At 46.3% G+C, this 12752-nt stretch overlaps 1 non-coding gene across 1 annotated transcript; it reads right to left on the reverse strand.

Moving 5' to 3' along the window:
* Positions 1-424: 424 nt before the first annotated feature.
* Positions 425-587, reverse strand: LOC144164458 (U1 spliceosomal RNA). Its single transcript, XR_013321206.1, has one exon. It is a non-coding gene; the product is annotated as a U1 spliceosomal RNA (small nuclear RNA).
* Positions 588-12752: the final 12165 nt, after the last annotated feature.

The raw sequence follows: 12752 nt of genomic DNA on the forward strand, positions 1-12752 counted from the left end.
GGTATACAATCTCGCCAGCTCTGAGCACACAAACCACTACACCGTGCACGCACGTTCACCTGGTGCTCGCCTTTACTCGTGCACGCGTCAGCACGCGCAGCAAACGGGTGCGGCGGAGCAGCCGTTCGATTCTTAATCAAGGACGAGGCATAACGATTCCTGCTCGCGTTGCTACAAGTTCCATAGGATGCACGCTGGACGCTGCGGCTGTGCGCTGTCTATGCAGCAGTACCTTTCATTTACTTTCTCTCTCACCCGTGTGATGGGGGCGGGAACAGCGAAGAGGCACCACGCGTAACTGTCAAAATGTTCGAAGCACGCATTTCAACGCTTGCACGCAAAATTTTTTTTCGGCTTTGTTCCAGCATGATAACATGGCTGCAGCAGTTGCGCACCTGAAGTCTCATTTTGGATTTCCATTGGAAAGGGGCCGGCGCGAACGCCTAGTCCCACTACCAAAAATTGCATGCCCCATCTGCCCCAGTTTGGGGTAGTGGCAAGTTTCAACCGACCGCTGTGCAATGGTCGGCCTCCACTTGGGGCGCCGGCCGTCATGACCACCGAACAGCCCAGCACCAGGTAAGTATGCATAACAACGTCTTGCGGGAAGAACCCACTTGCCACGTGCACACAGAAAGCGCCGGGGGTGTCTGAAAGAAAAGGTAAAAATTCTCATAAATAAGGCATGAACTATAAAATTAAACGCTAACAGACAACGTAATTTAAGGGCGCGCAAATATCTGCTAGTCAATGCATTTAACAGACTTAGTCTTTGCGGCGCATGTTTTAACTGGTTTATCACAATACGGCGCGTTGTTACGTTTAGTCAATGAAACGTGGCAGCGCCATACGCACGTTGCGGACCTTTGGTTGAACTGCAAAGCAAACAGTTCTGTTGTAAATTTCCACAAAAAGGTTTAGCAGTGCATATGCGATACATCTGCTTATAATCCCTCTCAGTCTTGATTACGGCGATCGACTGGCATATTAACTTTCCGAGGCGAGCAAGCTACATCGAATTTTCTTTTCGGGTGTGCTCAAGTCTATGTTCGATGAGGGGTTGCGCTGTTATGAACTATTTCCTTATTGAAGGCGTTATTTCTAAAACCTTCTGTTTGGGCATCCTGGAGGGCAGTGTCGTCTGGTTTCTCTGATGTGCTAAATTGCCATCAATTTTTTAAAACTGGTCGTCCTCATCGCCAGTGTCACGTCTCAATGCCATTGATTTTGGAAGGGAGTCAGAGTACAGCCGCTGGCTGCGGCTAAAACATAGCATTGGAACAATCAGCCCGCTCTCGCGCTAGGGACGTGAGTGCGTCACCCACGGGCTGCATCCGCTCGTGAACGCTGAGCCCGGCACATAGCAGTAAGTAGCAGAAGTAAAAGAAGAAGATTGATATTTGTATTTAGAAGCCTGAAATAAATAGATAATATACCATATGTTAAATACAATGCAGAACGATTTTTTTCTGAAACACAAAATATTATAGTAACTACAATTACCCTTTGACCAACATCTATTCTTTCCACGCATTACTAAGGTGCCGATAGAGGTAATCTACCACAACTCGCATAAGGTAATCTGCCACACAACAACATTGTGTCTATTACATAGCAGTGATCCGGCCATCCTGTGAATGACCCACTTCCACCTCGCGATTCTTTTCAAACTCAGGCAACATTTGTTGGACATACAAAAGGTCTCGCTGTTTGACCCCATGGGTTATTGTTTAGACTCAGGTTCCAACTGTAGCTGCCTCGAGCCCAGGCAATTGTACATGCGTTATTGCTTTTTAAGCCCACTAGGTTTACCTTGGCGCTGTGAAAGCTCAGTAATTCAAACTTCAATAGTTCGAATTTGTGAATATTTTAAACTATATCATTCGGTAGAGTGAAACTCCTTAAAGCCCATGTTTAAAAAAGAGCGTTAGTTCGAAAATGAGTAGGTTTTGCCTCGCATAATTCGAAAAACGTGCCTCCGTGATGGCGGCTGGGTACCTGCTACAAGTGCGGAGGAGGACACTTGCTCCCTAGACGAGAGGCTGCGTTGCCTTCGGAATGAAAGTATAAAATGGATTAAAATATATCTCTAGTGTCCGGGGTTCTTGTTTCGGTTTCGGTTTTGGTTGCGGTGGTTCTGCCACCATGCGGATAAGCCGAAATAACGTCTGTGGCATTTTTATGATTAATAAAACTCTTTGCTTGAATGTGCAACCCGATGGCACGTCTGTCTGCTTCCCCCTACGGGGCTTTCGCCGACGCTACACTACGAGCCCGCAGTCTAAGCTAGAACCGTTCGAAGAGAAAAGCGCTCCCCATCCGTTCAATAGTGTGTAAGCCACCGAACAGGCTGTATGAGCTCATTTCAGGCATTGAGTGCCGAAACATCCGGCCTGGTGCCAGTGAGAGCAAGGCACACGGGACGACCGCACAGGTGATAAGACGGCGGCCACCATCAAAGTCACGATATAGGCATTGATAGAGCTTTGAACATCAAATACGTCAGCATGAAGCCAAGCTGCAAACCATCGACAAGTTCCAACATTACATCCAGTGAGCAACCAAAGTTCGGGCTTCGCGGTTCAGTAGTTTGTGGGTGCCCCTTCCACGACGAGACGCAGCATGGCTGACATCACAGCGATGGCACCACCATTTTTGTCGGAGCCGGGGAGGCCGGCCATTCCATAGAGTGACTGGCACCGTTCGTTCGCCACATATCTCATTGCAGTAGGATGCGACATTTTGACACCGCAACAAAAAGCGGCACTCCTGAAGACCTGATTAGGAACTCAAGCTAATCGAATCTTAACAATACAGCGCAACAGAAACAAAGACTTTAGCGAGGCACACAGGGCGAGCACTCGTCCTGTGTACCTCCCTTAAGTCTTTGTTTCTGTTGCGCAGTATTGTTAAGATGAATGACCAACTACCGCAATACCACCCTTTGCTAATCGCATCGATCACATGATCGAGTCAAACAGGCAGGCAGGATGACATGCCCTTGGCGAACATGGCTACCTCGTTAAGGCCTCACTACTCGCATCGACGTCGCGTCATCGCAATCGATCAACCGTAAACAATTGCGAAAATTACGGCAACACAGCGATCCGGCGATCCAGTTTGCGCTTTGTATTGAATGTTCGGACGAACAGTGGTATTTGGCTCCAAAGAAGCCTCTTCACTCGTCGATTAGCTCATCGTGGGACTTACATCAGATCGCACCAAGGAACGCCTGCTTGCAAAAGGCGCGGCACGCACGTTTGACCAAGCCATCCGAATTATCCAACACATAACGCCAGTTTAGGGTTTACTTCTAAATTATTTAGCAGCTCAAGAAAAAAATAGTTAAAGCGATCGACGGCACGGGAGGAAGTCCACCACTTCGATTTCCACATCGCGAGTTTTGATCCACTATCTTCAGAACCAGTAACCGAAGTTGATCGCGAAATGTGCCCGTTGTGACCGGGCACGGTACCCACTTCAACAGCGCCCAGCCATCGAAAAAACGTGCTTCAGGAGTGCTAAACGACACAGCTTCAAAAAACCTGCCGTACGCCGCGTCCTGCAGCCACACATCCGCCGTCACGTCGTCTCAAACAACACACCCGGCCACCGTTGCGAAACATCCAGACCACCCGACAACGACGAGAAAACAGTCGTCAACCAGCTGTAAAAACACGCAAATCCATCACGGAAAGGATTCTACCAGATGTCCCGTTGAATGGCAGTCTACTTTCCCTTATTGTAGACGTAGGATCAAGTGTCTCAATGTTATCGGAAGAAATTTTTCAACGTCACTTTGCTACGCAGATGACACTTAAGCACCACCACGAATTCTTAAAGATTACGCGGGTGGTGTCACACCTGTGTCAGGATGGCACACAGCGACTGTTCTGTTTAAAGATATTCAGAAACCTATTTTATTCTATGTGGTGGCAATACGCATATTTCTACTGGGCGTACATGCCATTTATGCTCTCCGTCTGGTACTCGCACAAGATCAGCCGTGATGCTCTCATATAGCTATCGAACCTCTAGACGTCAACCAAATGAAGCATGACTATATCACTCTGTTAGAGCGAGGAAAGCCACTAAAAAGATATTGAAAGCAGCAGGCGCCTTCGGGAACACAGCATAAAGGGAACAGCCAAACTTGAAAAAATCGTTGAAGAATTCCGCCGTGAGCGGCTGTGTCACGCGTACGAGCTAAAAGAAAAAAATACAAGAGAGAATCTCAGCTATTCCGAGAGATTAATTAATAAAGTTTCAACTGGATACCCAAGTTGTGCTTGTAGTGCAATAAAAACCCTTGAACGACAAAATTGAAGTACGTAAGCTGACTTCTGCGGCCATAGATCCTCGCTCAGATCAGACCGAGTCCCAGAGGACCGACACATCAAGGATGTCGCAAAGAAGCACTCAGTTGATCGGCTGCCCGATGAAACTCCTGTCCAGAAGGAACGTCAAAAAGAAGCTGACAAGCCAGACGGATGCGGACACTGAACATTTGTTGTGAACTTGCCCTTCATTGGAAGCGGCGACAAGACACCTCCGAGGCACAGGCCTCCACCCTGGCAGACCACCTGACCTTCATCGGTGGATTTGGGGACTCCATCATCGCTGTCTTCTTGCATTTCTGGTGAAACGTGAGTTAATCTATACTGGTGACATAGTATTTCTGCCAACGGGAATACTACCGCTATAAAAAATTACAGTGCAAATACACTGAAGCACAGTGAAGTGCAGTACAACAAAGTACTGTGAAGTTAAGTGCAGTGCAGTGAAGTAGAGTGAAGAAGTTTTTTCAAAAGAAGAAGTGTGCAGTATCTATGGTATTGGTTTCTGTGGTTCTGCCACCAAGGCACTAAAATGAAGGTATATATAAGACGTCATTTTGAATAAAGGGACTATTCCGGCTTGACTCTAAAAACCCGAGCGCACGTCTGTTTTCTTCGCGCTTCTGGGCTGTAACCGACTTGACACTGCAATTCCTAAAATCATCATGGCGAGAGTTTTTAAAGACGTAGTTATGGCGCCTTACGATCATGTGGACGAGTGTGCGACGTTATGGTGCGATGACAAATCAGGCATCTTATGTTAGGTCGTTGCAGCAGAGCCAGTCGCTGCCAGTAAGTATGAAGAAAAGTAGCACGAAGCCCTGGGAGAGTCGTAGGCATTGTTGCGTCACTATCTGCAACAACTTAGATAGCCTAAGGACAATACCACATGTTTGTCAAGTTTACCAAGCTCGGAAGGACCCATATGTGTCTCGCCTCGATTTAACGCCTCAGAATTGTTTCTGTAATGTAGATGAGTCCATCGACAGCTACCTAACATCCTGTGGAGACTTAACTCTGATCAGGTATCAGCTCCTTGAGGTGCCGCTGAAAAGATTGGGTTTGGTATGTCAGTACAGGCATTCCTTTTATTCGGGGCTTGTGAGACGGATTTCTGCCGTCAACTCATATAATAAACTCTCATTAAAAAAATGAATTGTTTACTCTCCCTTTGAATTTTTATTGATAGCCAACTTTCGCGGATCACATTTTTTTAGAGCTTCTTTAAACAATCGTTATACAGTGCGCAGTAATTAAACAGAAAATTTCTCCACTCTAACCACTGATGATTGGGAGTCCCATTACTGGGTATGTGCCGTACCCGAAGGAACAACAACTAGTGCGGCCATTCGCTCGGTGGTAATGATGGACGGAATCACTCCCGCCTTTTGTTCACTTTAGAAGGGGAAACGGAGGCCTTTCGCTAAATTCGTCCGTTAAAGCAAAAAGTCTGATTTTAGCCTTCAAGTACGAAATACAGCCTGCACTCACGGACGTTTTCAAGTGCCCCATTCTTGCTGAGCCCTACAACTTTCCAGTAGGAGTGCACAGCTGTTCTTCACTTTCCTCAGTGGCAATTTTCAATAATTTGAACTGACACGTTTTCCGTTTGCTGTCCGAAATAAATGGATTGCACGGTATACCATTAAGTACCCGTTTCTTCGTAAATATGTGTTCGTTATGGTCTCGGTTACTTTAGGTTTATTGTGAAGTACATCACTGTTTTTTATTGTTGCTTTGCACCAAGGAAGAAATGCCTGTGATGCAGCTTTGGGGAAATTAAGCGACGGTTCTCAAAAATGATGTCACCGTTGTTGTCAGCACCTTAGTCCCTGCAAAATTGACTGGGACACTTATTCTGCCGAACGCTGCCCAAACCCTGCGCTCATACCGAAGAGGCACTATATCTGTTCCGTTTGTACAAGCTCTTCCTGGGCAACACTTATCAGAGAATACGACACTCTTGTTTCCTTTTTTTAATTCCTACATGACACAATTTCCTAGGTAATTTGTAGTAAGAGTCAAAACAATTTTTTAACCTACGGCGTAATCGGATACTTAAGAATTTGAGGAGGTACACAACGACATCGGCAGCAACAACTCCGGACTACATAACCTAGCCGTCAGGGCATCACCCCGGGAATGCACCAGTGACAATGATCTCTCAAAGCCCATTCTATCTTTTCCCGCAGGTTACTTACTGTCTTTTTCACTTTTTACTTACTGTCTTCATTCTAGACGCTCTAACAATGTATGCTTGCTGTTATTCCCATGCCCAATGTTTTGATGGCCATGGTGAAGATAAACAGGGATGTGACGTGTAACCAAGCAACCGATGAACCAGTCAGCCCACAGTGCATGTGGTTGCAGCGCATGATTCATAAACGCCTTTGTCAATTCAAAAGTACCGGATAGATAATTAATATTTCAGCGAATTTATTTCCTTTGTTAATTTTATTTTCACGTAAAGCTAAAGCATCCAATTATTTGAAAATACTAGCAATGTCGTTACTTTCATTTCAAACACAGAATGCTAGTAAGGCCAGCTATCGGTAAAAGGGTGCGAGTGGGCGTGCCCAGGTCGATGTGTCCGGGACCGCACCGTCATCTTGTACGAGACGTAGTAGACCAGGGCCACCAGGATGAAAATCAACACAGCTAAGGTGACCGAGAGGCAGAACACCCAGTCCTGGGGCTGCCTTTGAGCCATCCTGAGGGCCCGCCTCCGGTTTTTCCTTCGCTTGCGGCGCTGAACGTCCTGAGCGGTGGGTTCTAGTCGACCAAAAAAGCATCAAATATGTTCATCATAAGTAGTGTTCCCTAAATACAGACAAACGTCGCCAGGCGCAGCAGAGCTAAACTTCTCTATTCAGCACCGATATAAAATTTAATAGGCACCAAACTCTATTAGAATCACTAGTAGGGCACGATGAACCGCAAACGCACACTAAGCATGACACACGTGCTTGTCCTCCACCATCACTTATACGCGCATTCCTGCCACAAAAACAGCCGCAAGGATTGTAAGGCCAAATCATTTCACTAAAGTACTAGACATACGTTTGAGCAGGATGTGCAATTAGCGTTGATCCAAATCAACAATTCAGCACCTGGGCTGCACTTCATCAGAGAATTTGACGTTATACACAATCTACTACTGCTATCTCGGAGTGACAACTGCCAGCAAAGTTAGATAAGGTGCGGGTGAGGTGCAACTCGATTTGGCGCACTCAGCTTAGTCACCGCTAATTTGATAAAGCATTCAGTTCCCAAACAGTAGAAATGAATATGCACGTGAGTACCTACACACAAGCACATCTTATTACACCTAAAATAAATTTACAGACGGTGCAGGCTACACAAATTTAAAAATTATCCTTGAGGGTGTGTGCTGAGCAATATTTTGGGTTTACTCAACGCGTGAGCACTTTTCGTGTATTGAATAACGTCAACGCCATCGTGTTTCCCCTTCTCTGTCCGGCTGATCATCCTTCAGCTCTAATCTAAGCGGCTGCAAATATTGCTGCATGCAAGGGCTTTCCCAAGTAGGTTTCGAGTTTTTAAGAAGAGACACACTGCATTTTGAAGCTTAGCAAGACCCAGTTTACCCGTGTTTCTCAGACAGTTATATTAAGTACGGTGGTCCTAAACTGTACGCGCGCGCACATATTCTTACCTTTATCATCAGATTCGTATTTTATATGTTAAGCGTGTTTTGAACCGCCAAAGCACAGATCGGTAGTTGAGTTTTCCAGTTACTACTGATTTGCTATCGAGGAATCATTGTTACTCAGAAATTTTAGAGCGATAAGTATCAAAGTGTCAATTTCCATTCATAAGGCAGCCGCACTTACCTTTACGTTATTAGTTTTGTAGATGTAAAAAACCACACTGCGAACCGGGAATTGCGCTGAAGCTTTTTTTTTGTCTACGCGCCCATATTGTCACCATAGCACAAAGGTATCTTTGCCCAATCCTCATAAAACGTGCTTACTGTTTTCCTGCTAGTTTCGAAGTGGCGATTGTAGCATGTGCGTCTGCTTTTGGCTAAGAAGATTTTCTCCACACGCATTGTGTCGGTCTTTCATTGCCCTGAATGACATGACCAGCTGACTGCTCAAAGCATTGCACAACGATTTGGTAATCGGTTGAAAAAACTTAACCAACACTTCGGGAAAAAAAGTTAAACGAGCACAAAATTTTTGTCACATAGAAACTGCGTCAAAAATGGGTAAAACTCTTTGCTAAAAGCGCCTAAAAATTATGCTAAAAATCGCAAAATCCTTCGTGACACCTTCCAAGACCTAAATTTGATACCAAGAACGAACCCAAGCGACGAGTTTTCGCGCACTCTGCAGATGCATCCACGAATGGTCTAAACGTATATTATAGCAAAGTTGTTAGCCTCTCGTTAGTCGGAAAATTTCACGTCGTAAACAAAAACTCAGGCAGGACCAAACAGTTCTCGCCCACGACGCCAAACGCATGAGTCAGGCTAATCAGGCGTGTAGTGTAGAGCCCAGTTTTCATATAAAGAAAATAACCCCAAAGCAACCATCTAAACCGCATGATCGATGATAAGGTGCATGTGAGCAATGCCCCCCGCCCCTCTATTTGTGTCCTAGTAAAGGTTAGGTTTGCCGCTCCTCTTGGAAGGGGAAAGGGGAGAGGGATTAACGTAATTGGAGGGCTAGTGCATGTGTCAGGCTGGGCAGGACCCAGTTCTTATCGCCCAAGACGCACAGCGCATGCGTCAGGACCCAGCATTTGCCGCCAGAGAAGCCGGGTGCAAGCGAACGCCCGCCACGATAATTAGAAACATTTGATACCCTTCCTCCTCAGCAGGTGTAGGGGTTTACTACAGCCGCGCTGGACATCCGCTTTCGCAGGGCGGAATGGCGTCCATTTTTTGGTTAAGTGTTTTATGTCTTAAAGATATGCTGTTGCTCTCTTTCGTCATGACCGATGCGTGTATTGTTTCCTCTAAAACCGTTCCTTTTACGGGATCTTTAAGTAATCATTTTGACGCAATGGAAGCCAGATTTCACCATGTGCCGTGTGTCCATACATCTTGTCAGAGCATTTTAAACCGGTCCATGGAGAAATGCATTAGCTTTTAGACAGGATTGCATGGGTCGAACCACGAAAGCTGCCGTTTTATATTCTGTGAGCCTTTGCATGAGTGGAAGCCCTTTTGTAAATGTGCACGGTTTACGCTTAAAGCGAGCATGCATGCCTTCAATAGCCGTTGCACTCCGTGCGCCAGTATGATCGCTGTAGGATTTAAAATCAATGCCAGTCGCGCCTTAGTGCTACTTGCACGAAGCAAGCCAGGTATCGCCAAGAATAGTTTTAATAAAAGAAATTCTTGTTTTTATGTGTGACATTTTCAATAGAAAAGTAAATCCCTGTTTAATTGCGACGCACTGCCGAGTGTTCGTCTGCAAAGTTTGTAGAGAAGTGGGACCATTCGTTTCGAAAATCGCAAGCGTCCATTACGTCTAAAATTGAATGCAAGTAAACTTTCGCAAAAACGATTTGAAAAAAACTTTATAAGGCTTCCTTTATAGCTTCGTATCATTTTTGCGTATATTATTTATTTTTTGTCGTACCCATATGATCCGGAAGGCATTACAAACGGGGAGATTAGGACGATATTCAACCGGTTCACAATAGAATAAATGTTGCGAGACATCATTATATAAAGCCTAAAATATAAAAGCGCACGAAATTATACAAAACCGAAATAATGAGGGAAAAAGGCATGCATACAAACTCGGCAGAAGAGAAGGTACGTTAACAACAATGTACCGCATTTACTCGCGTAATGATCGCACTTTTTTTTCCATAAATATAATGCAACAGAAGGGGTGCGAGGTAAGCTTTTCGAGGTAAGTTCATTGCGCGAGGTAAGCTTTTCGCGAAAAACGTTTCATCGCAGAAAACGCGAGCAAGTTGCAGGTCAGAATTTTTACGATAGGTATTATGAACACAATAATCATAATAAATAAAACCATCAGAACTCCATGAACCCCCCCCAGCCGCGCTGCAAAGTGACTAAAAATGCACTGTTTTCACACGGAGCGCGCCGGAACGACTTGGCTGCGAGGGGAGAACAGGTCGACCAATGACTGGCTGCTGCTGTCACAGTGTGGGACAGGCACTCTAAGAAAACTTTCTCTAAGCTGCTCTAAGACACTTTCTTTGTCGTGTGAGTACATTATGTGCATTTAGTGAGTTTCTTCCGCACAAATAATGAAGTCATGCTTACCGATGTTGCTAATATCGACAAGTCTGCGGCAATAACGTAACCATATTCGCTTTGAGAGGTTAGTAAACATAGCTAAGCATGACCATCGTCAGCTAGACTTGGCACAAATACGACATATGGCTGCGGCAGGGTCAGGGTGCGATCACTGCACGCGGAAAAAAATCTTATTACCGCGTCGACTTCAGAGGTGCGATCATTATGCGAGTGCGATCATTATGCGAGTAAATAAAGTAATAGCCCCCAGGTAACAAAATGTTAGCGCAGTTAACACACACACACTAAATAAACAAATAGCATCAGTGTCAGGTTCGGGACAATAATAATAACAGAACAAAAAACTTTCGACGAGACTAAATTCTATTGCTCCAAACCACCCAAAATGAACACAACAGAAACAGATACAGTGATGAGGGAATAACAAAAGGTCAGCGTGGCTAACTGTTGGAAACACGGTACAGTTCAAACAAAAGTAGAGAAAGTACGTGGTTTGTCACCGTGAATGGTCCACCGCACCTCACTTCCCGGTAGCATAGTCAGGGTGTGACATCTCGTGACTGAAGGCAGGGCAACGCGCTCCGAGCTCCCGTAGCTGAAGAGCCGACGAAGCTCTCTTGGAACGTCGCTGCCTTCTGCCGATGTCCGACGAGACAACTTGCTTGCGGGAGAGGGCGTCTGGAGTTCCGTTATGAAGGACCTCTTGGACGTGGCCCGGGTCAGGGCACCCGGCCGCCAGCGTTCCGGTCTCTCTTCACTCTCGGTGTTCCTCTTCGGCCCCTTCTCCCGCCACCTGCTGTCGCTGGCCGCTTCCCATTGGCTGGTCGCCGGCGCAAGCTCGTGCCGTGGTCGCGAGCCTTCGGCGTCGTAGCCGATGTCGATGACCTTCGCGCCGCATGCCTTGTGTCTTCTTTGTTGTCTTCTTTGGGCGTTTCTTTTATGTCGTTGCGGTTTCTTCGCATGACACGTCCCCCGACTTAAGCATTTTTCACTGAAAAATGTTCACGCCCCACGCACAGTTCAATATCACTTCACAAAAATGTTCGCAGTCCACAAGAAGCAGAGCACACTCATACTTCATGAATTTAACAGCCACGAAAACCTACTTCAACAACAGCACGAAGAGAGCACGTGGTTCATCAAGGACCCGAAAACAACTCATTGCCTATATTTACAAGAGCGCGTACTAACCGGGAAAACACGGACAGGAATCAATCGACAGGTCAGGCTGGCGCAGTTTGTCCCGTTTTCTACAGTGACTACGGTGCCACCCCCTGCCTCTTCCATACACGTTACTGGTCTGGTGGTGATTGGGTTCTTTCTCACTCTTACCGGCTGAAATCTTATATATGCATTCAAAGGAAGTGTGCAAACGCAGTGAGGTTGAGTTTTTATTCCCACTGGCCGATTCTTTGCGTGAACAACTGAGTTTTATCTTGGTTCTTTTTCCTGCCCGACCGGTTTTTGTCTTGGTTCTCTTGTCTCGCAACTTACGCCAGCCGAAGTCTCTCCTTCGGAGCTCATGCGGCCCGTGCTTTCTGCTCGACCCATGGACACTCTGAATTGAAATATGGGGCGGCGGAAAGTCCCTGTCTCTGATACGGACTTCTTTTGGTACAGTGCTCCGCTTTTGAGACGGGCTGTCCTGCAAACACGGTTTGTGGTCAACATTAACCTTGGCCAACCCTGAAAGGGTCAAGTGCAATGCCTCCGCTTGCGGACTAAGTGAAGTTACTTTATCAGGTGAGGGAAGGGCCGCCTGGTGTTCCACAGTTACATCAAGTTCCCTGCGTTCATTGGCATCTCGTGCCACTTCAAGAGGGGGCGACAGTTGATCTGCACTAGAGCGCTGGGTTGAGAAAGCCTGTACTTTATCAAAGCTTTCCTCGCCATTCTTAGATTTACGAGGCTCTGTTAGCGTAGCCTCAAGCTCCGCGAGTCGTTGCCGCAGCTTCAAAGTTTCCTTTTCAATTTCCGCGCGCTCCTTTTCTATCTCGGCTAGCCTTTTGGCCGCCTCGATATCTAGATCTATTTCCTCACGCCAGAGCCTTTGCTCCTCGAGAGCCCACTCCGTCAGCTCGTCGCCGCTTAATCCCAATCGCTTCCCCAAATCAATTAGCTCTGCAAGTTCCATGTCGGGTGTTTAGGAG

The sequence above is a fragment of the Haemaphysalis longicornis genome, unplaced genomic scaffold (assembly GCF_048455015.1).
Source record: "Haemaphysalis longicornis isolate Haplotype H1 unplaced genomic scaffold, Haemaphysalis longicornis Haplotype H1 scaffold_13, whole genome shotgun sequence".
NCBI classification, from domain to species: Eukaryota; Metazoa; Arthropoda; class Arachnida; order Ixodida; family Ixodidae; genus Haemaphysalis; species Haemaphysalis longicornis.